At 48.6% G+C, this 25,008-nt stretch overlaps 1 protein-coding gene across 1 annotated transcript in view; it reads right to left on the reverse strand.

Annotated features, from left to right (window-relative positions):
* LOC137373269 (probable voltage-dependent R-type calcium channel subunit alpha-1E) overlaps nt 1-25,008 on the reverse strand; it is a 1,486,297-nt gene that overhangs the window by 107,323 nt on the left and 1,353,966 nt on the right. The gene's annotated exons all lie outside the window — the stretch shown is intronic.

A 25,008-nucleotide genomic window follows, 5' to 3' on the forward strand; every position in this document is an offset into this window, starting at 1 on the left:
CAGTGAGGGCAGAACCTGTCTAACAAGATAACTTACACCAATGGGTCATAGAGTCATAGAGTTATACAGCACAGAAACAGGCCCATCGGCCCATCGTGTCTGTGCCAGCCATGAAGCACCTGTCTATTCTCATCCCAGATTTTAGTTTACCCCCTCAGTAAGCCTTTTGCTAATTGTAATTGTAATTGACTAATGACTCCAGACCTCGAAAATAAGTAAAAGCCCCGATCTTAACCTGCCCAGCAACATCAAGTAAAATGGGAGGGTGGATGGATTGGGATCTGAACAACACTCACACTATTGGCCAGATTAGGGTCAAATTGGATTTATAGATTGAAGAGGAGCGGGTGGAAGGATTCACAAATACTATGGTAGGATCTTTATAGAGTGTCTACAAAGGTGAAGAAGGATCATTCCATGGTAAAGTTGGCAGTGATACCTGGACATAGGCAGTGATGCCCAGAGACAGGTAGTGATGCCCAGAGATAGGCAGTGACGCCCAGAGACAGGCAGTGATGCCAGAGATAGGCAGTGATGCCCAGAGACAGGCAGTGATGCCCAAAGACAGGCAGTGATGCCCAAAGACAGGCAGTGATGCCCAGAGACAGGCAGCGATGCCCAGAGACAGGCAGCGATGCCCAGAGACAGGTAGTGATGCCCAGAGATAGGCCGTGACACCCAGAGATAGGCAGTGACGCCCAGAGACAGGCAGTGATGTCCAGAGAGAGACAGGCAGTGATGTCCAGAGATAGGCAGTGACGCCCAGAGATAGGCAGTGACGCCCAGAGACAGGCAGTGACGCCCAGAGACAGGCAGTGACGCCCAGAGATAGGCAGTGACGCCCAGAGATAGGCAGTGATGCCCAGAGACAGGCAGTGACACCCAGAGACAGGCAGTGATGTCCAGAGATAGACAGTGACGCCCAGAGATAGTCAGTGATGCCAGAGATAGGCAGTGACACCCAGAGATAGGCAGTGATGCCCAGAGACAGGCAGTGATGTCCAGAGATAGACAGTGACGCCCAGAGATAGTCAGTGATACCTGGAGATAGGCAGATGCCCAGAAACAGGCAGTGATGCCAGAGATAGGCAGTGAGGCCCAGAGATAGGCAGTGACGCCCAGAGACAGGCAGTGACGCCCAGAGACAGGCAGTGACGTCCAGAGATAGGCAGTGACGCCCAGAGATAGGCAGTGATGCCCAGAGACAGGCAGTGACACCCAGAGACAGGCAGTGATGTCCAGAGATAGACAGTGACGCCCAGAGATAGTCAGTGATGCCAGAGATAGGCAGTGACACCCAGAGATAGGCAGTGATGCCCAGAGACAGGCAGTGATGTCCAGAGATAGACAGTGACGCCCAGAGATAGTCAGTGATACCTGGAGATAGGCAGATGCCCAGAGACAGGCAGTGATGCCAGAGATAGGCAGTGAGGCCCAGAGATAGGCAGTGACGCCCAGAGACAGGCAGTGACGCCCAGAGACAGGCAGTGACGCCCAGAGACAGGCAGTGACGCCCAGAGACAGGCAGTGACGCCCAGAGACAGGCAGTGATGCCCAGAGACAGGTAGTGATGCCCAGAGACAGGCAGTGATGCCCAGAGACAGGCAGTGATGCCCAGAGACAGGCAGTGATGTCCAGAGATAGACAGTGACGCCCAGAGATAGTCAGTGATACCTGGAGATAGGCAGATGCCCAGAGACAGGCAGTGAAGCCAGAGATAGGCAGTGAGGCCCAGAGATAGGCAGTTACGCCCAGAGACAGGCAGTGACGCCCAGAGACAGGCAGTGACGCCCAGAGACAGGCAGTGATGCCCAGAGACAGGTAGTGATGCCCAGAGACAGGCAGTGATGCCCAGAGACAGGCAGTGACGCCCAGAGACAGGCAGTGACGCCCAGAGATAGGCAGTGATGCCCAGAGAAAGGCAGTGATGCCCAGAGATAGGCAGTGATGCCCAGAGACAGGCAGTGATGTCCAGAGATAGGCAGCGACGCCCAGAGATAGGCAGTGATGCCCAGTGACAGGCAGTGATGCCCAGAGACAGGCAGTGACGCCCAGAGACAGACAGTGATGTCCAGACATAGGCAGTGATGCCCAGAGACAGGTAGTGATGTCCAGAGATAGGCAGTGACGCCCAGAGATAGGCAGTGATGCCCAGAGACAGGCAGTGATGTCCAGAGACAGGCAATGACGCCCAGAGATAGGCAGTGATGCCCAGAGATAGACAGTGATGCCCAGAGATAGGCAGTGATGCCCGGAGATAGGCAGTGATGTCCAGAGACTGGCAATGATGCCCAGAGATAGGCAGTGACGCCCAGAGACAGGCAGTGACGTCCAGAGACAGGCAATGACGCCCAGAGATAGGCAGTGATGCCCAGAGATAGACAGTGATGCCCAGAGATAGGCAGTGATGCCCGGAGATAGGCAGTGATGTCCAGAGACAGGCAATGATGCCCAGAGATAGGCAGTGACGCCCAGAGATAGGCAGTGACGTCCAGAGACAGGCAATGACGTCCAGAGACAGGCAGTGACGCCCAGAGATAGGCAGTGACGCCCAGAGATAGGCAGTGATGCCCAGAGATAGGTAGTGATGCCCAGAGATAGACAGTGACGCCCAGAGACAGGCAGTGACGCCCAGAGACAGGCAGCGACACCCAGAGACAGGCAGTGATGCCCAGAGATAGACAGTGACGCCCAGAGACAGGCAGTGACGCCCAGAGACAGGCAGTGATGCCCAGAGATAGGCAGTGATGCCCAGAGATAGGCCGTGACGCCCAGAGACAGGCAGTGATGTCCAGAGATAGGCAGCGACGCCCAGAGATAGGCAACGACGCCCAGAGATAGGCAGTGACGCCCAGTGACAGGCAGTGATGCCCAGAGACAGACAGTGATGTCCAGAGGTAGGCAGTGAGACTCAGAGATAGGCAGTGACGCCCAGAGACAGGCAGTGACGTCCAGAGACAGGCAGTAACGCCCAGAGATAGGCAGTGACGCCCAGAGATAGGCAGTGATGCCCAGAGACAGGTAGTGATGCCTAGAGTCAGGCAGCGACACCCAGAGATAGGCAGTGACACCCAGAGATAGGCAGTGATGTCCAGAGATAGACAGTGACACCCAGAGACAGGCAGTGACGCCCAGAGATAGACAGTGACGCCCAGAGACAGGCAGTGACGACCAGAGACAGGCAGTGATGCCCAGAGACAGGCAGTGATGCCCAGAGACAGGCAGTGATGCCCGGAGATAGACAGTGATGCCCAGAGATAGGCAGTGATGTCCAGAGATAGGCAGTGATGTCCAGAGATAGACAGTGACGCCCAGAGACAGGCAGTGACGCCCAGAGACAGGCAGTGACGCCCAGAGACAGGCAGTGATGCCCAGAGACAGGCAGTGATGCCCGGAGATAGACAGTGATGCCCAGAGACAGGCAGTGATGTCCAGAGATAGGCAGTGACGCCCAGAGACAGGCAGTGATGTCCAGAGATAGGCAGCGACGCCCAGAGATAGGCAACGACGCCCAGAGATAGGCAGTGATGCCCAGTGACAGGCAGTGATGCCCAGAGACAGACAGTGATGTCCAGAGATAGGCAGTGACGCCCAGAGACAGGCAGTAATGCCCAGAGACGGGCAGTGATGTCCATAGACAGGCAATGATGCCCAGAGATAGGCAGTGACGCCCAGAGATAGGCAGTGATGCCCAGAGACAGGCAGTGATGCCCAGAGACAGACAGTGATGTCCAGAGATAGGCAGTGACGCCCAGAGACAGGCAGTGATGCCCAGAGACGGGCAGTGATGTCCATAGACAGGCAATGACGCCCAGAGATAGGCAGTGACGCCCAGAGATAGGCAGTGATGCCCAGAGACAGGCGGTGATGTCCAGAGACAGGCAGTGATGCCTAGAGACAGGCAGCGACACCCAGAGACAGGCAGTGACACCCAGAGATAGGCAGTGATGTCCAGAGGTGGACAGTGACACCCAGAGACAGGCAGTGACGCCCAGTGACAGGCAGTGACGCCCAGAGACGGGCAGTGATGCCCAGAGATAGACAGTGATGCCCAGAGATAGACAGTAATGCCCAGAGATAGGCAGTGACACCCAGAGACAGGCAGTGATGTCCAGAGATAGACAGTGACGCCCAGAGATAGTCAGTGATGCCAGAGATAGGCAGTGACACCCAGAGATAGGCAGTGATGCCCAGAGACAGGCAGTGATGTCCAGAGATAGACAGTGACGCCCAGAGATAGTCAGTGATACCTGGAGATAGGCAGATGCCCAGAGACAGGCAGTGATGCCAGAGATAGGCAGTGAGGCCCAGAGATAGGCAGTGACGCCCAGAGACAGGCAGTGACGCCCAGAGACAGGCAGAGACGCCCAGAGACAGGCAGTGACGCCCAGAGACAGGCAGTGATGCCCAGAGACAGGTAGTGATGCCCAGAGACAGGCAGTGATGCCCAGAGACAGGCAGTGATGTCCAGAGATAGACAGTGACGCCCAGAGATAGTCAGTGATACCTGGAGATAGGCAGATGCCCAGAGACAGGCAGTGAAGCCAGAGATAGGCAGTGAGGCCCAGAGATAGGCAGTTACGCCCAGAGACAGGCAGTGACGCCCAGAGACAGGCAGTGACGCCCAGAGACAGGCAGTGATGCCCAGAGACAGGTAGTGATGCCCAGAGACAGGCAGTGATGCCCAGAGACAGGCAGTGACGCCCCGAGACAGGCAGTGACGCCCAGAGATAGGCAGTGATGCCCAGAGAAAGGCAGTGATGCCCAGAGATAGGCAGTGACGCCCAGAGACAGGCAGTGATGTCCAGAGATAGGCAGCGACGCCCAGAGATAGGCAGTGACGCCCAGTGACAGGCAGTGATGCCCAGAGACAGGCAGTGACGCCCAGAGACAGACAGTGATGTCCAGACATAGGCAGTGATGCCCAGAGACAGGTAGTGATGTCCAGAGATAGGCAGTGACGCCCAGAGATAGGCAGTGATGCCCAGAGACAGGCAGTGACGTCCAGAGACAGGCAATGACGCCCAGAGATAGGCAGTGATGCCCAGAGATAGACAGTGATGCCCAGAGATAGGCAGTGATGCCCGGAGATAGGCAGTGATGTCCAGAGACTGGCAATGATGCCCAGAGATAGGCAGTGACGCCCAGAGACAGGCAGTGATGTCCAGAGACAGGCAATGACGCCCAGAGATAGGCAGTGATGCCCAGAGATAGACAGTGATGCCCAGAGATAGGCAGTGATGCCCGGAGATAGGCAGTGATGTCCAGAGACAGGCAATGATGCCCAGAGATAGGCAGTGACGCCCAGAGATAGGCAGTGACGTCCAGAGACAGGCAATGACGTCCAGAGACAGGCAGTGACGCCCAGAGATAGGCAGTGACGCCCAGAGATAGGCAGTGATGCCCAGAGATAGGTAGTGATGCCCAGAGATAGACAGTGACGCCCAGAGACAGGCAGTGACGCCCAGAGACAGGCAGCGACACCCAGAGACAGGCAGTGATGCCCAGAGATAGACAGTGACGCCCAGAGACAGGCAGTGACGCCCAGAGACAGGCAGTGATGCCCAGAGATAGGCAGTGATGCCCAGAGATAGGCCGTGACGCCCAGAGACAGGCAGTGATGTCCAGAGATAGGCAGCGACGCCCAGAGATAGGCAACGACGCCCAGAGATAGGCAGTGATGCCCAGAGATAGGTAGTGATGCCCAGAGATAGACAGTGACGCCCAGAGACAGGCAGTGACGCCCAGAGACAGGCAGCGACACCCAGAGACAGGCAGTGATGCCCAGAGATAGACAGTGACGCCCAGAGACAGGCAGTGACGCCCAGAGACAGGCAGTGATGCCCAGAGATAGGCAGTGATGCCCAGAGATAGGCCGTGACGCCCAGAGACAGGCAGTGATGTCCAGAGATAGGCAGCGACGCCCAGAGATAGGCAACGACGCCCAGAGATAGGCAGTGATGCCCAGTGACAGGCAGTGATGCCCAGAGACAGACAGTGATGTCCAGAGGTAGGCAGTGAGACTCAGAGATAGGCAGTGACGCCCAGAGACAGGCAGTGACGTCCAGAGACAGGCAGTAACGCCCAGAGATAGGCAGTGACGCCCAGAGATAGGCAGTGATGCCCAGAGACAGGTAGTGATGCCTAGAGACAGGCAGCGACACCCAGAGATAGGCAGTGACACCCAGAGATAGGCAGTGATGTCCAGAGATAGACAGTGACACCCAGAGACAGGCAGTGACGCCCAGAGATAGACAGTGACGCCCAGAGACAGGCAGTGACGACCAGAGACAGGCAGTGATGCCCAGAGACAGGCAGTGATGCCCAGAGACAGGCAGTGATGCCCGGAGATAGACAGTGATGCCCAGAGATAGGCAGTGATGTCCAGAGATAGGCAGTGATGTCCAGAGATAGACAGTGACGCCCAGAGACAGGCAGTGACGCCCAGAGACAGGCAGTGACGCCCAGAGACAGGCAGTGATGCCCAGAGACAGGCAGTGATGCCCGGAGATAGACAGTGACGCCCAGAGACAGGCAGTGATGTCCAGAGATAGGCAGTGACGCCCAGAGACAGGCAGTGATGTCCAGAGATAGACAGTGATGCCCAGAGATAGACAGTGATGCCCAGAGATAGGCAGTGATGCCTGGAGATAGACAGTGATGCCCAGAGATAGGCCGTGATGCCTAGAGACAGGCAGTGATGCCCAGAGACAGACAGTGATGCCCAGAGATAGGCAGTGATGCCCAGAGACAGGCAGTGACGCCCAGAGACAGACAGTGATGTCCAGAGACAGGTAGTGTTGTCCAAAGGTAGGCAGTGACGCCCAGAGACAGACAGTGATGTCCAGAGACAGGCAGTGACGCCCAGAGATAGGCAGTGATGTCCAGAGACAGGCAATGATGCCCAGAGATAGGCAGTGACACCCAGAGATAGACAGTGACGCCCAGAGATAGGCAGTGACGCCCAGAGACAGGCAGTGATGCCCAGAGACAGGCAGTGATGCCTAGAGACAGGCAGCGACACCCAGAGATAGGCAGTGACGTCCAGAGATAGGCAGTGATGTCCAGAGATAGACAGTGACACCCAGAGACAGGCAGTAATGCCCAGAGACAGGCAGTGATGTCCAGAGACAGGCAGTGATGCCCAGAGATAGGCAGTGATGTCCAGAGACAGGCAATGATGCCCAGAGATAGGCAGTGACACCCAGAGATAGGCAGTGACGCCCAGAGATAGGCAGTGACGACCAGAGACAGGCAGTGATGCCCAGAGACAGGCAGTGATGCCTAGAGACAGGCAGCGACACCCAGAGATAGGCAGTGACACCCAGAGATAGGCAAAGATGTCCAGAGATAGACAGTGACACCCAGAGACAGGCAGTGATGCCCAGAGACAGGCAGTGACACCCAGAGACAGGCAGTGACGCCCAGAGATAGACAGTGATGCCCAGAGATAGTGATGCCCAGAGATAGGCAGTGATGCCCGGAGATAGACAGTGATGCCCAGAGTAAGGCCGTGATGCCTAGAGACAGGCAGTGACGCCCAGAGACAGGCAGTGATGCCCAGAGATAGACAGTGACACCCAGAGATAGGCAATGATGTCCAGAGATAGGCAGTGATGCCAGAGGTAGGCAGTGATGCCAGAGGTAGGCAGTGATGCCCAGAGACAGGCAGAGATGCCTGGAGACAGGCAGTGATGCCCAGAGACATGCAGTGATGCCCAGAGATAGGCAGTGACACCCGGAGATAGGCAGTGATATATGGACACAGGCGGTAACGCCCGGAGACAGGTAATGATGACAGAGATAGGCAGTGAGGCCCGGTGATATGCAGTGATGCCCAGAGATAGGCAGTGATGCGTGGACACAGGCGCTAACGCCCGAAGTACAGGCAATGATGACAGAGATAGGCAGTGAGGCCCGGTGATATGCAGTGATGCCCAGAGATATACAGTGGAGGAGTTCGCCTTTCAATTAGGTCATGACTGATCTGCATCTCAACTCCATTTACCCACCTTTTCTCCATATCTCTCATTACGCAACCCAACAAAAATCCAGCAATAGCTAGTATTATCCAGTGCTACAGATCATGATTCAGCATTACCTCGTGATACACAGGGTTACACAATAGCAGCTAATATTACCTTGTATCAGTCAGAGTAGGCACAGTGATAGCCAGTATTATCCAGTGATAGCCAGTATTACCCAATATTACATGGTGTAAACTGATGATACTGAGTGTTATTCACTATTACCCAATGTTAGTGTGTAACCCAGTGTTACTCAGTATTGCCCAGCATTAGTGTGTAACCCAGTGTTACTCAGTATTGCCCAGCGTTAGTGTGTAACCCAGTGTTACTCAGTATTACCCAGTGTAACACTGTCACCCAGTGTTATTCAGTATTACCCAGTGTTACACTGTGTAACCCAGTGTTACTCAGTATTACCCAGTGTTACACTGTGGAACCTCGTGTTATTCAGTATTACCCAGTGTAACACTGTGTAACCCAGTGTTACTCAGTATTACCCAGTGTAACACTGTCAACCAGTGTTATTCAGTATTACCCAGTGTTACACTGTGTAACCCAGTGTTACTCAGTATTACCCAGTGTTACACTGTGTAACCTCATGTTATTCAGTATTACCCAGTGTTACACTGTGTAACCCAGTGTTACTCAGTATTACCCAGTGTTACACTGTGTAACCTCATGTTATTCAGTATTACCCAGTGTAACACTGTGTCACCCAGTGTTTACTCAGTATTACCCAGTGTTACACTGTGTAACCCAGTGTTATTCAGTATTACCCAGTGTTACACTGTGTAACCCAGTGTTACTCAGTATTACCCAGTGTTACACTGTGTAACCTCGTGTTATTCAGTATTACCCAGTGTTAAACTGTGTAACCCAGTGTTACTCAGTATTACCCAGTGTAACACTGTGTAACCAAGTGTTATTCAGTATTACACAGTGTTACACTGTGTAACCTCATGTTATTCAGTATTACCCAGTGTAACACTGTGTAACCCAGTGTTACTCAGTATTACACAGTGTTACAGTGTGTAAGCCAACATCAAGAAAACACAATATGCTAAATGAGGAATTATTAATGTCTTGGTTGAAATCTTACATTAAACTTTTAACGGAATAAATCCTGTAGTTAATTTTTTTTTAAAACTAGCAGCCAAGATGGTCACCACAATTTGCATCTGAAACATCTTTTCACATTCCAAAGACCCAGCCAGAGACAGAAGTCTGAGCAGCATGGACCCAAAACGATGGCATTCTCTAAGTGATTGAATTACCTAACATTGCTTCATTAGCATGGCATTCAAGGCAATCCTAACACCTTGACTTTGAAAGAACAAACTCCTCCAAGTGTAAACATTGGCATCCTGGGGCATGGGGGCCAATTCTGAAACTTGAATATCATTAGAAAGTTCCAGTGAATACACTGAGGCTGTCATGTGACTGTCCATCTCTGTGAAAGCTAACAGTTTCCTTGAACAAAGACAAAGGGGCTGTAACTCAGACTGTGCAGCAGGAGAAAGGCTGTCTCTCTCTCTCTTCAGATTACACAAGTTCGAACTCCATCTGTGACTGTGGACCTGCCAAACCTACAGATTGCTACCGACCAAGGGAAGAGAGCCACCTACAAGTCTGCCTCCAAGAAAGCCTTTAGCCAAGTGGGCCAGCAACAAATTGCACTTTAACCAGGCAAAGACTTCAAGAATGCAACTTCAACCGGAAGACCACAGGATCATCAACTTCACAGACTGTGTATTTAATTTCCATTTATTCTGTACTCTAACCCAACCACAAAATCTACTTTCCCCTCTGGAATCTATTTTTGTGCGTGAGTCTCATGTGAATGTGTGTGAGAATGTGTAGCATAAATTTATTATTTATTTCTAGAATGGTTTTGGAGTGTTAAGTATAATAGACTCACTTCTTTCTTGTTTAAACTTAAGAAAACCTATCCAAATAATTCTCTCATGATCACGTGAAAGCTAAAACGTAAAACAATCACTGAGGTGGTAAGCACAACAACTGTTTTAAAAAGTAATAAACCCTGTTGCAGTCAAATAAGTGGATGGGCAAGAGGGGAGCCTGGGACCACCTCTTAACCTGGTCATAACACAGTATTACAATGTGTAACCCAGTGCTACTCAGTATTACCCAGTGTTATAGTGTGTAACCCAGTGTTAATCAGTATTACCCAATGTTACAGTGTGTAACCCACAATTACAGTGTGTGACCCAGTATTACTCCATACAACCCAATATTAGTGTGCAACCCAGTGCTGCTCAGTATTATTCAGTGTGAGAGTGCGTAACCTCGTGTTAATCAGTATTACCCAATGTTTTCGGGATAATTTCTTGGAACAATATGGTCTGGAGCCAACCAGAGAGCAGGCTACACTAGACCTTGTATTGTGCAATGAGATAGGATTAATTAATGACCTCATTGTTAAGGCACCCCTAGGTAGCAGCGATCATAATATGATTAAATTTACATTCAGTTTGAGGTAGAGAAGAGTGGGTCCAAGACTAGTATTTCAAACTTAAATAAGGTCAATTATGAGAGCATGAAAGTGGAGCTAGCTAAAGTGAATTGGCAAATCAAGTTAAGGGATCGGTTAATAGAGATGCAGTGGCAGACATTTAAGGGGATATTTCAGAATACACAAAATAGATACATTTCAACAAGAAAGAAAAATTCTAAGGGTGGGACCTGCCATCCATGGTTAACTAAAACAGTTGAAGATAGTATCAAACATAAAGAAAAAGCCTACAATTATGGCAAGATGGGAGGCAGGTCAGAAGATTGGACAGAATATAACAAACAGCAAAGAATGACTAAAAGATTGATAAGGAAGGTAATATTAGAGTACAAGAGAAAGCTAACTAGAAATACAAAAGACAGATAGTAAGAGTTTCTATAGATATTTAAAAAAGAAAAGAGTTAACAAAGTGAGCATTGGTCCTGTAGAAAGTGAGTCTGGGGAATTAATAATGGACATGGCAGATGAATTGAACAGATATTTTGCATCAGTTTTCACTATTGAGGATACAGGTAACATCCCAGTATTAGCTGTAAGTCAGGAAATGAAAAGGAGGGAGGAACTCAAGAAAATTACAATCACCAGGCAAGTGGTACTGAATAAATTGTTGGAGCTGTGGGTGACAAGTCCCTGGGTACTGATGGACATCATCCTAGGTGCTAAATGAAATGGCTAATGAGATAGTTGATGCGTTAGTTTTAATTTTCCAAAATGCCCTACATTCAGGGAAGGTTCCGTTAGATTGGAAAATAGTGAATGTAACACCATTATTCAAAAAGGGAGGGGGACAGAAATCAGGAAACTACAGGCCAGTTAGTTTAACATCTGTCTTAGGGAAAATGTTAGAAGCTATTATTAAAGACGTTACAGCAGGGCATTTAGAAAAATTCAAGGTAATCAGGCAGAGTCAACATGGTTTTGTGAAAGGGAAATCATGTTTAACCAATTTATTGGAGTTCTTTGAGGGAGTTACATGTGCTGTGGATAAAGGGGAACTGGTGGATGTATTGTACTTAGATTTCCAGAAGGCATTTGATTAGGTGCCACATCAAAGGTTATTGCAGAAAATAAAAGCTCATGGTTTAGGGGGTAACATATTGACATGGACAGAAGATTGACTAGCTAACAGGAAACAAAGGGGAGGTATAAATGGGTCATTTTCTGGTTGGCAAGATGTAATGAATGGTATACCACAGGGATCTGTGCTGGGACCTCAACTTTTTACAATTTATATAAATGACTTAGATGAAGGGACCGAAGGTATGGTTGCTAAATTTGCTGATGACACAAAGATAGATAGGAAAGCAACTTGTGAAGAGGACATAAGAAGGCTACAAAGGGATATAGATAGGTTAAGTGAGTGGGAAAAGACATGGCAAATGGAGTACAATGTGGAAAAATGTGAAATTGTCCATTTTGGCAGGAAGAATAAAAAAGCATATTATCTAAATGGTGAGAGATTGCAGAGCTCTGAGATGCAGAGAGATCTGAGTGTCCTAGTGCATGAATCGCAAAAGGTTAGTATGCAGGTCCAGCACGTAATTAGGAAAGCTAACAGAATGTTATCACTTATCGTGAGGGGCATTGAATACAAAAGTAGGGAGGTTATGCTTCAACTATACAGGGCATTGGTGAGACCACATCTGGAGTACTGTGTACAGTACTGGTCTCCTTATTTATGGAAGGATGTAAATGCGCTGGAAGCAGTTCAGAGAAGGTTTACTAGACTAATACCTGGAATGGGTGGGCTGTCTGAGGAAAGATTGGACAGGCTAGGTTTGTATCCGCTGGAGTTTAGAAGAGTAAGAGGCGACTTGATTTAACATATAAGATCCTGAGGGGTCTTGACAGGGTGGATGTGGAGAGAATGTTTCCCCTTGTGGGTGAATCTAGAACTAGGGGTCACCGTTTAAAAATAAGGGGTCGCCCATTTAAGACAGAGATGAGGAGAAATCTTTTCTCTCAGAGGGTCGTGAGTCTTTGGAATTCTCTTCCTCAAAAGGCAGTGGAAGCAGAGTCTCTGAATATTTTTAAGGCAGAGGTAGATAGATTCTTAATAAGCAAGGGGGTGGAAGGTTATCAGGGGTGGGTGGAAATGTTGAGTAATCAGTTCAGCCATGAACTTATTGAATAGCAGAGCAGGCTCGAAGGGCTGAGTGGCCTACTCCTGCTCCTAATTCGTATGTTCATACGTTACAGTGTGTATCTCAGTGTTACACAGTATTACCCAGTATTACAGCACTGGATTTTGTTCTTCCCCAGACGTCTGGTTCAGGTAGCCTGAAGTTGCCTCCGGGAGAGGCCCGCCACGCACCCCGACGCCTGGAGGACACGGCACAATATTACCGGCGGTGGCGAGGCCTCGTGGCTGCCCTCCCACCGCTTGGCGACATGGCCCCAATTTGAATATGTAAATAAATTAAAATGAATGAATTGATGAAACTCGCGTCAAAACCGCCCGGTGGCTGGCACTCCAGCTCCTTCGAATTCCCGTCCGGGGAAACGAGGCGCCACACTGGTGGGGAGGGTGGAGGTGTTAAGTTTATCTGTGCAGGTCAAGGGGGGCGGGGGAGCGGGGTCAAAGTAATGTCATGGGTGTGGGGAATGGTGGGAAGGGTTGGAGTTTAAAGTTTGTGCAGATTGGGGCAGGAAGGTCAGATGGACAAGGTAAATGTTTTTTGGGTGAGGGAAAATAATCAATTTTACTGTTATTGAGAGGTGGGGTGGGAGAGAGGCATAAAAAATGTCTGTATTTCTTTTTTTTAAACTTTACCTTTAAAGATTTAAATTTCCCGGTTAGGCTGACAGCCCTTTTAAAATGGCGTCACGACCTGTGCACAGGTAGTTGACGCCATTGACGGGGATGGACAGCCGGCCTCCTCCACATGATTGGGGAGGTGGCCCACCCTGGTTACTTAAGTGAGCTGCCGAATGGAAGATTGCGGTGGCTCTGCAACATGGCCACCGAATTGATCCTGACATCGACGGCGGGCACCGAAGATTTAGCCCATTGTGTGTAACCCAGTTACATGCAGTATTACCCAGTGTTAGTATGTTACCCAGTGTTACTCAGTATTACACAGTGTTACAGTGTGTAAACCAGTGTCAAGAAAACACAATATGCCCAATGAGGGATTAGTAATTATTTGGTTGGAAACTTACATTAAACTTTTAATGGAAAAAATCCTGCAGTTAACTTGTTAAAAACTGGCAGCCAAGATGGCCACTGCAATTTGCATCTGAAACACCTTCGTACATTCCAAAGACCCACCTGGAGACAGAAGTCTGAGCAGCATGGATCCAGAATAATTGGTTGCTCTAGGTGATTGAATTACCAAAGATGGCTTTATGAGCACGGCATTTAAAGTCAAGGCAATCCTGACACATAGGCCAGAATTTTACGCCACCCCAACGAGCCGGATGGTTGTGGGGAGGTGGCATCAAATGGAGCGGGAGGCTCTGGGAGGCCTTCCCGACCCACTGCTGCCTCCACCCCTGACTTTATGTCGGATGGAGGGGGGGAAACGGGCTGCCCGCCCCAGGCCAATCCAGGCCCTTAAGTTGCCAATTAATCCGCCTCCATGCGGATTTTACATGTGGCAAGCGGGCATCCTGGAGCCTGAAAAGGCCACCCGGGAAGAGCTGTTTCTCCGCACCCCGGGGGTGGGGCCTGCCAATTGGGAACAGGGTGCCCAATTGAACGCCACCCCCGCTTCCCCAACCACCCCCCCGGACCCAAGATGCCCCCTTCCCCGCAAATGACCACTCTTGCCTCACCGGGGCCCAACCGATGACCCCCGGCGAGGCAACCCAAACTGACCTGGACTCCTGGCTCCATTTTCTCGGTTGGGTTGCAGTCCGAGCAGTGGCCGCTGCACCTGGTGGCGCTGCTGGGACTAAGAGCTGCCAGCCCGCTGATTGGCTGGCAGCTCAATGAGGCGGGACTTCCTCCCTCAAGTGGGTGGAAGTGCCGCCTCTGAACAATTAAAGCCTGTGGACACGTAAAATGCGGGACCGTTGCCCAGGCTAGGCGGAAGCGGGTTTGCCACTGACCTTTACGTGGATGGCCAGCTCCCGTCTGCCCGCCGCTAAATACAGCCCACTGACTTTGAAAGAACAAACCCCTCTGAGTGTAAATATTGGCATCCTGGGGCATGGGGAGCCAATTCTGATACTCGAATATCATTAGAAAGTTCCAGTGAATACACTGAGGCTGTCATGTGATTGTCCATCTCTGTGAAAGCTAACAGTTTCCTTGAACAAAGACAGAGGGGCAGTAACTCAGACTGTGCAGCAGGAGAAAGGCTGTCTCTCTCTCTTCAGATTACACAAGTTTGAACTCCATCTGTGACTGTGGACCTGCCAAACCTACAGATTGCTACAGACAGAGACCAGGAGAAGAGAGCCACCTACAAGACTGCCTCCAAGAAAACCTTGAGCCAAGCAGACCAGGCACAAAGTGCACTTTGACCAGGCAAAGACTTCAAGAACACAACTTCAGCCAGAAGACCACAGAATCATCCAACTTCTGTGTATTTAATTTCCATTTATTCTGTACTCTAATCCAACCACAAAATCCATTTTTCCCTCTGTAATCTATTTTTGTGTGAGTCTCATGTGAATGTGAATGGCTAAAATCCATGCAGACCACATCAACTGCACGAGCCTCATCTATCTTCCTTGTTACTTCTTCAGAAAATTCGATCAAGTTGGTCAAACAAGATCTTCCCTTAACAAATCCATGCTGACTATCCTATTAACCTGTGCCTTTCTAAGTGACACGTTATCCTGTCTCTCAGAATAGATTCCAATAATTTTCCCACTACTGAGGTTAGACTGACTGGCTGGAGGTATTTAGTCTATTCTTTGCTCCGTTTTTAAACAGAGGTACAACATTAGCAGTTCTGCAATTCTCCGGCAAGATATCTGCATTCAGCGAGGACGGGAAAATGACGGTCAGACCTTCTGCTATTTCCTCTCTTGCTTTTTTTAACAGCCTAGGATACATTTCATCTGGCCCTGGTAATTTATCAACTTTCAAGGATGCTAATTCCATTAATACTTCCTCTCTCCCTATGTTTGTTAGATCCAATACTTCACACTCCTCCTCCTTAACTAGGGTGGCACAGTGGCGCAGTGGTTAGCACCGCAGCCTCACAGCTCCAGCGACCCGGGTTTGATTCTGGGTACTGCCTGTGCAGAGTTTGCAAGTTCTCCCTGTGACCGCGTGGGTTTTCTCCGGGTGCTCCGGTTTCCTCCCACAGCCAAAGACTTGCAGGTTGATCGGTAAATTGACCATTATAAATTGCCCCTAGTATAGGTAGGTGGTAGGGAAATTGAGGGAAGGTGGAGATGTGAGAGGGTAATGGGATTAATGTAGGATTAGTATAAATGGGTGGTTGATGGTTGGCACAGACTCAGTGGGCCGAAGGGCCTGTTTCAGTGCTGTATCTCTAAATAAAATAAACTACAAAATCTGCATCGTCCCCCTCTTTTGCAAAGACAGACCCAAAGTATTAATTAAGAACCATACCAATATCATCCGCCCCGACACATTTTTGTTCTTTTATGGGTCCTACTCTCTCCTTAGTTATCCTCTTACTCTTAATGTATTGATAAAACATCTTTGGGTTCACCTTGACTTTGCTTGCCAATATTTTTTAGTATAATATTCTTAAGTATGATAAACACCTCTTTCTTGTTTAAACTCAAGAAAATCTGTCCGATTAGGTCTTTCACAATCACATTAAAACTAAAAGGTAAAACACTCAATGAGGTGGCAAGCACAAACACTGTTTTAGAAAGGAATAAAACCTTTTGTCAAATAAGTGGAAGGACAAGAGGGGAGCCTGGGACCCCCTGCCCTCACATGGCCAAAACACCAGTGTTACAGTGTGTAACCCAGTTTACTCAGTATTACCCACGTTAGAACATAGAACATTACAGTGCAGTACAGGCCCTTCGATGTTGCGCCGACCTGTGAAACCATCTGACCTACACTATTCCATTTTCATCCATATGTCTATCCAATGACCACTTAAATGCCCTTAAAGTTGGCGAGTCTACTACTGTTGCAGGCAGGGCGTTCCACGCCCCTACTACTCTCTGAGTAAAGAAACTACCTCTCACATCTGTCCTATATCTATCACCCCTCAACTTAAAGCTATGTCCCCTCGTGTTTGCCATCACCATCCGAGGAAAAAGACTCTCACTATCCACCCTATCTAACCCTCTGATTATCTTATATGTCTCTATGAAGTCACCTCTCCTCCTCCTTCTCTCCAACGAAAACAACCTCAAGTCCCTCAGCCTTTCCTCGTAAGACCTTCCCTCCATACCAGGCAACATCCTTGTAAATCTCCTCTGCACCCTTTCCAAAGCTTACACATCCTTCCCATAATGCGGTGACCAGAACTGCACGCAATACTCCAGGTGCGGCTGCACCAGAGTTTTGTACAGCTGCAGCATGACCTCGTGGCTCTGAAACGCGATCCCCCTACTAATAAAAGCTAACACACCATATGCCTTCTTAACAGCCCTATTAACCTGGGTGGCAACTTTCAGGGATTTATGTACCTGGACACCAAGATCTCTCTGCTCATCTACACTACCAAGAATCTTCCCATTAGCCCAGTACTCTGCATTCCTGTTACTCCTTCCAAAGTGAATCACCTCACACTTTTCCGCATTAAACTCCATTTGCCATCTCTCAGCCCAGCTCTGCAGCCTATCTATGTCCCTCTGTAACCTACAACATCCTTCGGCACAATCCACAACTCCACCGATCTTCGTTTAATCTGCAAATTTACTAACCCACCCTTCTACACCCTCATCCAGGTCATTTATAAAAATGACAAACAGCAGTGGCCCCAAAACAGATCCTTGCGGTACACCACTAGTAACTAAACTCCAGGATGAACATTTGCCATCAACCACCACCCTCTGTCTTCTTTCAGCTAGCCAATTTCTGATCCAAAGCACTAAATCACCTTCAATCCCATACTTCCGTATTTTCTGCAATAGCCTACCGTGGGGAACCTGATCAAACGCCTTACTGAAATCCATATACACCACATCCACGGCTTTACCCTCATCCACCTGTTTGGTCACCTTCTCAAAAAACTCAATAAGGTTTGTGAGGCACGACCTACCCTTCACAAAACCGTGCTGACTATCGCTAATGAACTTATTCTTTTCAAGATGATTATAAATCATATCTCTTATAACCTTTTCCAACATTTTACCCACAACCGAAGTAAGGCTCACAGGTCTATAATTACCAGGGCTGTCTCAACTCCCCTTCTTGAACAAGGGGACAACATTTGCTATCCTCCAGTCTTCCGGCACTATTCCTGTCGACAATGATGACATAAAGATCAAGGACAAAGGCTCTGCAATCTCCTCCCTGGCTTCCCAGAGAATCCTAGGATAATCTATTTTCACACTTTCCAAAATTGCTAACACCTCCTCCTTGTGAACCTCAATCCCATCTAGCCTAGTAGTCTGTATCTCAGTATTCTCCTCGACAACATTTTCTTTCTCTACTGTAAATACTGACGAAAAATATTCATTTAACGCTTCCCCGATCTCCTCTGATTCCACACACAACTTCCCACTACTATCCTTGATAGGTCCTAATCTAACTCTAGTCATTCTTTTATTACTGATATACCTATAGAAAGCCTTAGGGTTTTCCCTGATCCTATCCGCCAATGACTTCTCGTGTCCTCTCCTCGCTCTTCTTAGCTCTCCCTTTAGATCCTTCCTGGCTGGCTTGTAACTCTCAAGCGCCCTAACTGAGCCTTCACGTCTCATCCTAACATAAGCCTTCTTCTTCCTCTTGACAAGCGCTTCAACTTCTTTAGTAAACCACAGGATGTAACTCAGTATTAGACAGTATTACCAGGTGTTACAGTGTGTAAACCAGTGTTACTCAGGCCCCCTCCCCCAACTCTTTTTCCGGTACATTGATGACTGTATCGGTGCCGTTTCCTGCTCCCACCCCGAACTGGAAAACTTTATCAAATTTGCTTCCAATTTCCACCCTTCTCTCACCTTCACATGGTCCATCTCTGACACTTCCCTTCCCTTCCTCGACTTCTCTGTCTCCATCTCTGGGGATAAGTTGTCTACTAATATCCATGAGAAGCCCACCGACTCCCACAGCTATCTCGACTACACTTCTTCACACCCTACCTCCTGTAAGGACTCCATTCCATTCTCCCAGTTTCTCCGTCTCCGACGCATCTGCTCTGATGATGCTACCTTCCATGACGGTGCTTCTGATATGACCTCCTTTTTCCTCAACCGAGGATTTCCCCCCACTGTGGTTGACAGGGCTCTCAACCGTGTCCGACCCATTCTCCGCACCTCTACCCTCACCCCTTCCCCTCCCTCCCAGAACCGTGACAGGGTTCCCCTTGTCCTCACTTTTCACCCCACCAGCCTCCATATCCAAAGGATCATCCTCCGCCATTTCCGCCACCTCCAGCGTGATGCCACTACCAGTCGCATCTTCCCCTCCCTTCCCCTGTCAGCATTCCGAAGGGATCGTTCCCTCCGCGGCACCCTGGTCCACTCCTCCATTACCCCCACCACCTCGTCCCCGTCCCATGGCACCTTCCCCTGCAATCGCAGGAGGTGTAATACCTGCCCATTTACCTCCTCTCTCCTCACTATCCCAGGCCCCAAACACTCCTTTCAGGTGAAGCAGCGATTTACTTGTACTTCTTTCAATGTAGTATACTGTATTCGCTGCTCACAGTGTGGTCTCCTCTACATTGGGGAGACCAAGCGCAGACTGGGTGACTGCTTTGCGGAACATCTCCGCTCAGTCCGCAAGCAGGACCCTGAGCTTCTGGTTGCTTGCCATTTCAACACTCCCCCCTGCTCTCATGCTCACATCTCTGTCCTGGGATTGCTGCAGTGTTCCAGTGAACATCAACGCAAGCTCGAGGAACGGCATCTCATCTACCGATTAGGCACACTACAGCCTGCCGGACTGAACATTGAGTTCAATCATTTCAGAGCATGACAGCCCCCCATTTTACTTTCATTTTTAGTTATTTTTTCTTCCTTTTTTTTAAACATTCTTTTTTACATTTTTTACAATCTTTTTTTTGCATTTAGTTAATTTCATCTTAGTTTGTTCAGTTTGCTTACCCACTGTTTTTTTCAGGTTTGCACTTGCTGCTGTTCAATATTCAGTGTATTTACACCTAATCGGTACTAATGCTTTGTCTTTCAACACACCATTAACATATTGTTTGCCTTTGCTCCGTGACCTTTTGGTCAGCTATGTGGCCTTGTCCAATCTAGACCTCCTTTGTTATCTCTTGCCCCACCCCCACCTCACTTGCTTATAACCTGTGACTTTTCTAATATTTGTCAGTTCCAATGAAGGGTCACTGACCCGAAACGTTAACTCTGCTTCTCTTTCCACAGATGCTGCCAGACCTGCTGAGTGATTCCAGCATTTCTTGTTTTTACTCAGTATTATCCAGTGTTAGTGTGGAACCCAGTGTTACTCAGTATTACACAGTGTTAGTGTGCAAACCAGTGTTTCTCAGTATTACCCAAGTGTTAGCGTGTAACCCAGTGTTACTCAGTATCAAAAGAACAAAGAACAAAGAAAATTACAGCACAGGAACAGGCCCTTCGGCCCTCCAAGCCTGCGCCGATCCAGATCCTCTATCTAAACATGTCGCCTATTTTCTCAGGGTCTGTATCTCTTTGCTTCCTGCCCATTCATGTATCTGTCTAGATACATCTTGAAAGATGCTATCATGCCCGCGTCTACCACCTCCGCTGGCAATGCGTTCCAGGCACCCACCACCCTCTGCGTAAAGAACTTTCCACGCATATCCCCCCTAAACTTTTCCCCTCTCACTTTGAACTCGTGACCCCTAGTAATTGAATCCCCCACTCTGGGAAAAAGCTTCTTGCTATCCACCCTGTCTATACCTCTCATGATTTTGTACACCTCAATCAGGTCCCCCCTCAACCTCCGTCTTTCTAATGAAAATAATCCTAATCTACCCAACCTCTCTTCATAGCTAGCGCCCTCCATACCAGGCAATATCCTGGTGAACCTCCTCTGCACCCTCTCCAAAGCATCTACATCCTTTTGGTAATGTGGCGACCAGAACTGCACGCAGTATTCCAAATGTGGCCGAACCAAAGTCTTATACAACTGTAACATGACCTGCCAACCCTTGTACTCAATACCCCGTCCGATGAAGGAAAGCATGCCGTATGCCTTCTTGACCACTCTATTGACCTGCGTTGCCACCTTCAGGGAACAATGGACCTGAACACCCAAATCTCTCTGTACATCAATTTTCCCCACGACTTTTCCATTTACTGTATAGTTCACTCTTGAATTGGATCTTCCAAAATGCATCACCTCGCATTTGCCCTGATTGAACTCCATCTGCCATTTCTCTGCCCAACTCTCCAATCTATCTATATTCTGCTGTATTCTCTGACAGTCCCCTTCACTATCTGCTACTCCACCAATCGTAGTGTCGTCTGCAAACTTGCTAATCAGACCACCTATACTTTCCTCCAAATCATTTATGTATATCACATACAACAGTGGTCCCAGCATGGATCCCTGTGGAACACCACTGGTCACATGTCTCCATTTTGAGAAACTCCCTTCCACGACTACTCTCTGTCTCCTGGTGCCCGGCCAGTTCTTTATCCATCTAGCTAGTACACCCTGGACCCCATGCGACTTCACTTTCTCCATCAGCCTACCATGGGGAACCTTATCAAACGCCTTACTGAAGTCCATGTATATGACATCTACAGCCCTTCCCTCATCAATCAACTTTGTCACTTCCTCAAAGAATTCTATTAAGTTGGTAAGACATGACCTTCCCTGCACAAAACCATGTTGCCTATCACTGATAAGCTCATTTTCTTCCAAATGGGAATAGATCCTATCCCTCAGTATCTTCTCCAGCAGCTTCCCCACCACTGATGTCAGGCTCACCGGTCTATAATTACCAGGATTTTCCCTGCTACCCTTCTTAAACAAGGGGACAACATTAGCAATTCTCCAGTCCTCCGGGACCTCACCCGTGTTTAAGGATGCTTCCTCTCTCGCTTCCCTCAGTAACCTGGGATAGATCCCATCCGGACCTGGGGACTTGTCCACCTTAATGCCTTTTAGAATACCCAACACTTCCTCCCTCCTTATGCCGACTTGACCTAGAGTAATCAAAGATCTGTCCCTAACCTCAACATCCGTCATATCCCTCTCCTCGGTGAATACTGATGCAAAGTACTCGTTTAAAATCTCACCCATTTTCTCTGACTCCACGCATAACTTTCCTCCTTTGTCCTTGAGTGGGCCAATCCTTTCTCTAGTTACCCTCTTGCTCCTGATATATGAATAAAAGGCTTTGGGATTTTCCTTAACCCTGTTTGCTAAAGATAATTCATGACCCCTTTCAGCCCTCTTAATTCCTCGTTTCAGATTGGTCCTACATTCCCGATATTCTTTCAAAGCTCCGTCTTTCTTCAGCCTCCTAGACCTTATGTATGCTTCCTTTTTCCTCTTAGCTAGTCTCACAATTTCACCTGTCATCCATGGTTCCCTAATCTTGCCATTTCTATCCCTCATTTTCACAGGAACATGTCTCTCCTGCACGCTAATCAACCTCTCTTTAAAAACCTCCCACATATCAAATGTGGATTTACCTACAAACAGCTGCTCCCAATCTACATTCCCCAGCTCCTGCCGAATTTTGGTATAGTTGGCCTTCCCCCAATTTAGCACTCTTCCTTTCGGACCACTCTCGTCTTTGTCCATGAGTATCCTAAAACTTGCGGAATTGTGATCACTATTCCCAAAGTAGTCCCCTACTGAAACTTCAACCACCTGGCCGGGCTCATTCCCCAACACCAGGTCCAGTATGGCCCCTTCCCAAGTTGGACTATTTACATACTGCTCTAGAAAACCCTCCTGGATGCCTCTTACAAATTCTGCTCCATCTAGACCTCTAACACTAAGTGAATCCCAGTCAATGTTGGGAAAATTAAAATCTCCTATCACCACCACCCTGTTGCTCCTACATCTTTCCATAATCTGTTTACATATTTGTACCTCTATCTCACGCTCGCTGTTGGGAGGCCTGTAGTACAGCCCCAACATTGTTACCGCACCCTTCCTATTTCTGAGTTCTGTCCATATTGCCTCACTGCTCGACTCCTCCATAGTGCCCTCCTTCAGCACAGCTGTGATATCCTCTTTGACCAGTAATGCAACTCCTCCACCCCTTTCACCTCCCTCTCTATCCCGCCTGAAGCATTGATATCCTGGGATATTTAGTTGCCAATCATGCCCTTCCCTTAACCAAGTCTCAGTAATAGCAATAACATCATACTCCCAGGTATTAATCCAAGCCCTAAGTTCATCTGCCTTACCTACTACACTTCGTGCATTAAAACAAATGCACCTCAGACCACCAGTCCCTTTACATTCATCATCTGCTCCCTGCCTGCTCTTCCCCTTAGTCACACTGACTTCATTATCTAGTTCCTTACAGGCTTTAGTTACTACCTCCTTACTGTCCACTGACCTCCTCATTTGGTTCCCATCCCCCTGCCACATTAATTTAAACCCTCCCCAACAGCGTTAGCAAAAGCACCCCCAAGGACATTGGTTCCAGTCCGGCCCAGGTGTAGACCGTCCAATTTGTAATAGTTCCACCTCCCCCAGAACCGGTCCCAATGTCCCAAAAATCTGAACCCCTCCCTCCTGCACCATCTCTCAAGCCATGCATTCATCCTGACTATTCTTTCATTTCTACTCTGACTATCACGTGGCACTGGTAGCAATCCTGAGATTACTACCTCTGAGGTCCTACTTTTTAACTTGGCTCCTAACTCCCTAAATTCTGCTTGTAGGACCTCATTCCGTTTTTACCTATATCATTAGTGCCTATGTGCACAATGACAACTGGCTGTTCACCCTCCCCCTTCAGAATGTTCTGCAGCCGATCTGAGACATCCCTGACCCGTGCACCTGGGAGGCAACATACCATTCGGGAGTCTCGTTTTCGACCACAGAACCGCCTATCTACTCCCCTTCCAATCGAATCCCCTATGACTATAGCCCTTCCACTCTTTTTCCCGCCCTTCCGAACAGCAGAGCCAGCCACGGTGCCATGGACCTGGCTACTGCTGTCTTCCCCTGGTGAGCCATCTCCCTCAACAGTATCCAAAACGGTATACCTGTTTTGGAGGGAGATGACCGCAGGGGACACCTGCACTGCCTTCCTGCTCTTTCTCTGCCTTTTGGTCACCCATTCCCTTTCTCCCTCAGCAATCCTAATCTGCGGTGTGACCAATTCACTAAACGTGCTATCCACAACCTCCTCAGCATCGCGGATGCTCCAAAGTGAGTCCATCCGCAGCTCCAGAGCCGTCATGCGGTCTAACAAGTGCTGCAGCTGGACACACTTCCACACAGTGTTACAGTGTGTCACCCAGTTTACTGATTATTACCCACTGTTACAGGATGTAACTCAATATTAGTCAGTATTACCAGGTGTTACAGTGTGAAACCCAATGTTAGTGTGTAACCAGTGTTACAGTGTGTAAACCAGTGTTACAGTGTGCAAATCAGTGTTACTCAGTATTATCCAGTGTTACAGTTTGCAACCCAGTGTTACTCAGTATTACCCAGTGTTAGCACTGTGTAATCCAGTGTTACTCAGTATTACCCAGTGTTACCGTGTGTAACCCAGTGTTACTCAGTATCACACAGTGTTACAGTGTGTCACCCAGTTTAGTCAGTATTACCCACGTTAGAGTATGTAACTCAGTATTAGTCAGTATTACCAGGTGCTACAGTGTGTAACCCAATGTTACTGTGTAACCCAGTGTTACAGTGTGTAACCCAGTGTTACAGTGTGCAAACCAGTGTTACTCAGTATTATCCAGTGTTCGATTGCATAACACTGTGTTATTCAGTAATACCCAGTGGTACTGTGTGTAACCCAGTGTTACTCAGTATTATCCACTGTTACAGTGTGCAACCCAGTGTTACTCAGTATTACCCAGTGTTTCTGTGTGTAACCCAGTGTTACTCAGTATTATCCAGTTTTAGAGTGGGCAAGCCAGTGTTACTCAGTATCATCCAGTGTTACTGTGTGCAACCCAGTGTTACTCAGTATTACCCAGTGTTAGTGTGTAACCCAGTGTTACTCTGTATTACCCAGTGTTAGTGTGTAACCCCGTGTTACTCAGTATTACCCAGTGTTACTCAGTATTACCCAGTGTTAGTGTGTAACCCCGTGTTACTCAGTATTACCCAGCGTTACTCAGTATTACCCAGTGTTAGTGTGTAACCCAGTGTTACTCAGTATTACCCAGTGTTACTCAGTATTACCCAGTGTTACTCAGTATCACACAGTGTTGATGTGGAACCCAGTG

This window comes from Heterodontus francisci, chromosome 8 (genome assembly GCF_036365525.1).
Source record: "Heterodontus francisci isolate sHetFra1 chromosome 8, sHetFra1.hap1, whole genome shotgun sequence".
In the NCBI taxonomy this organism is placed as follows: Eukaryota; Metazoa; Chordata; class Chondrichthyes; order Heterodontiformes; family Heterodontidae; genus Heterodontus; species Heterodontus francisci.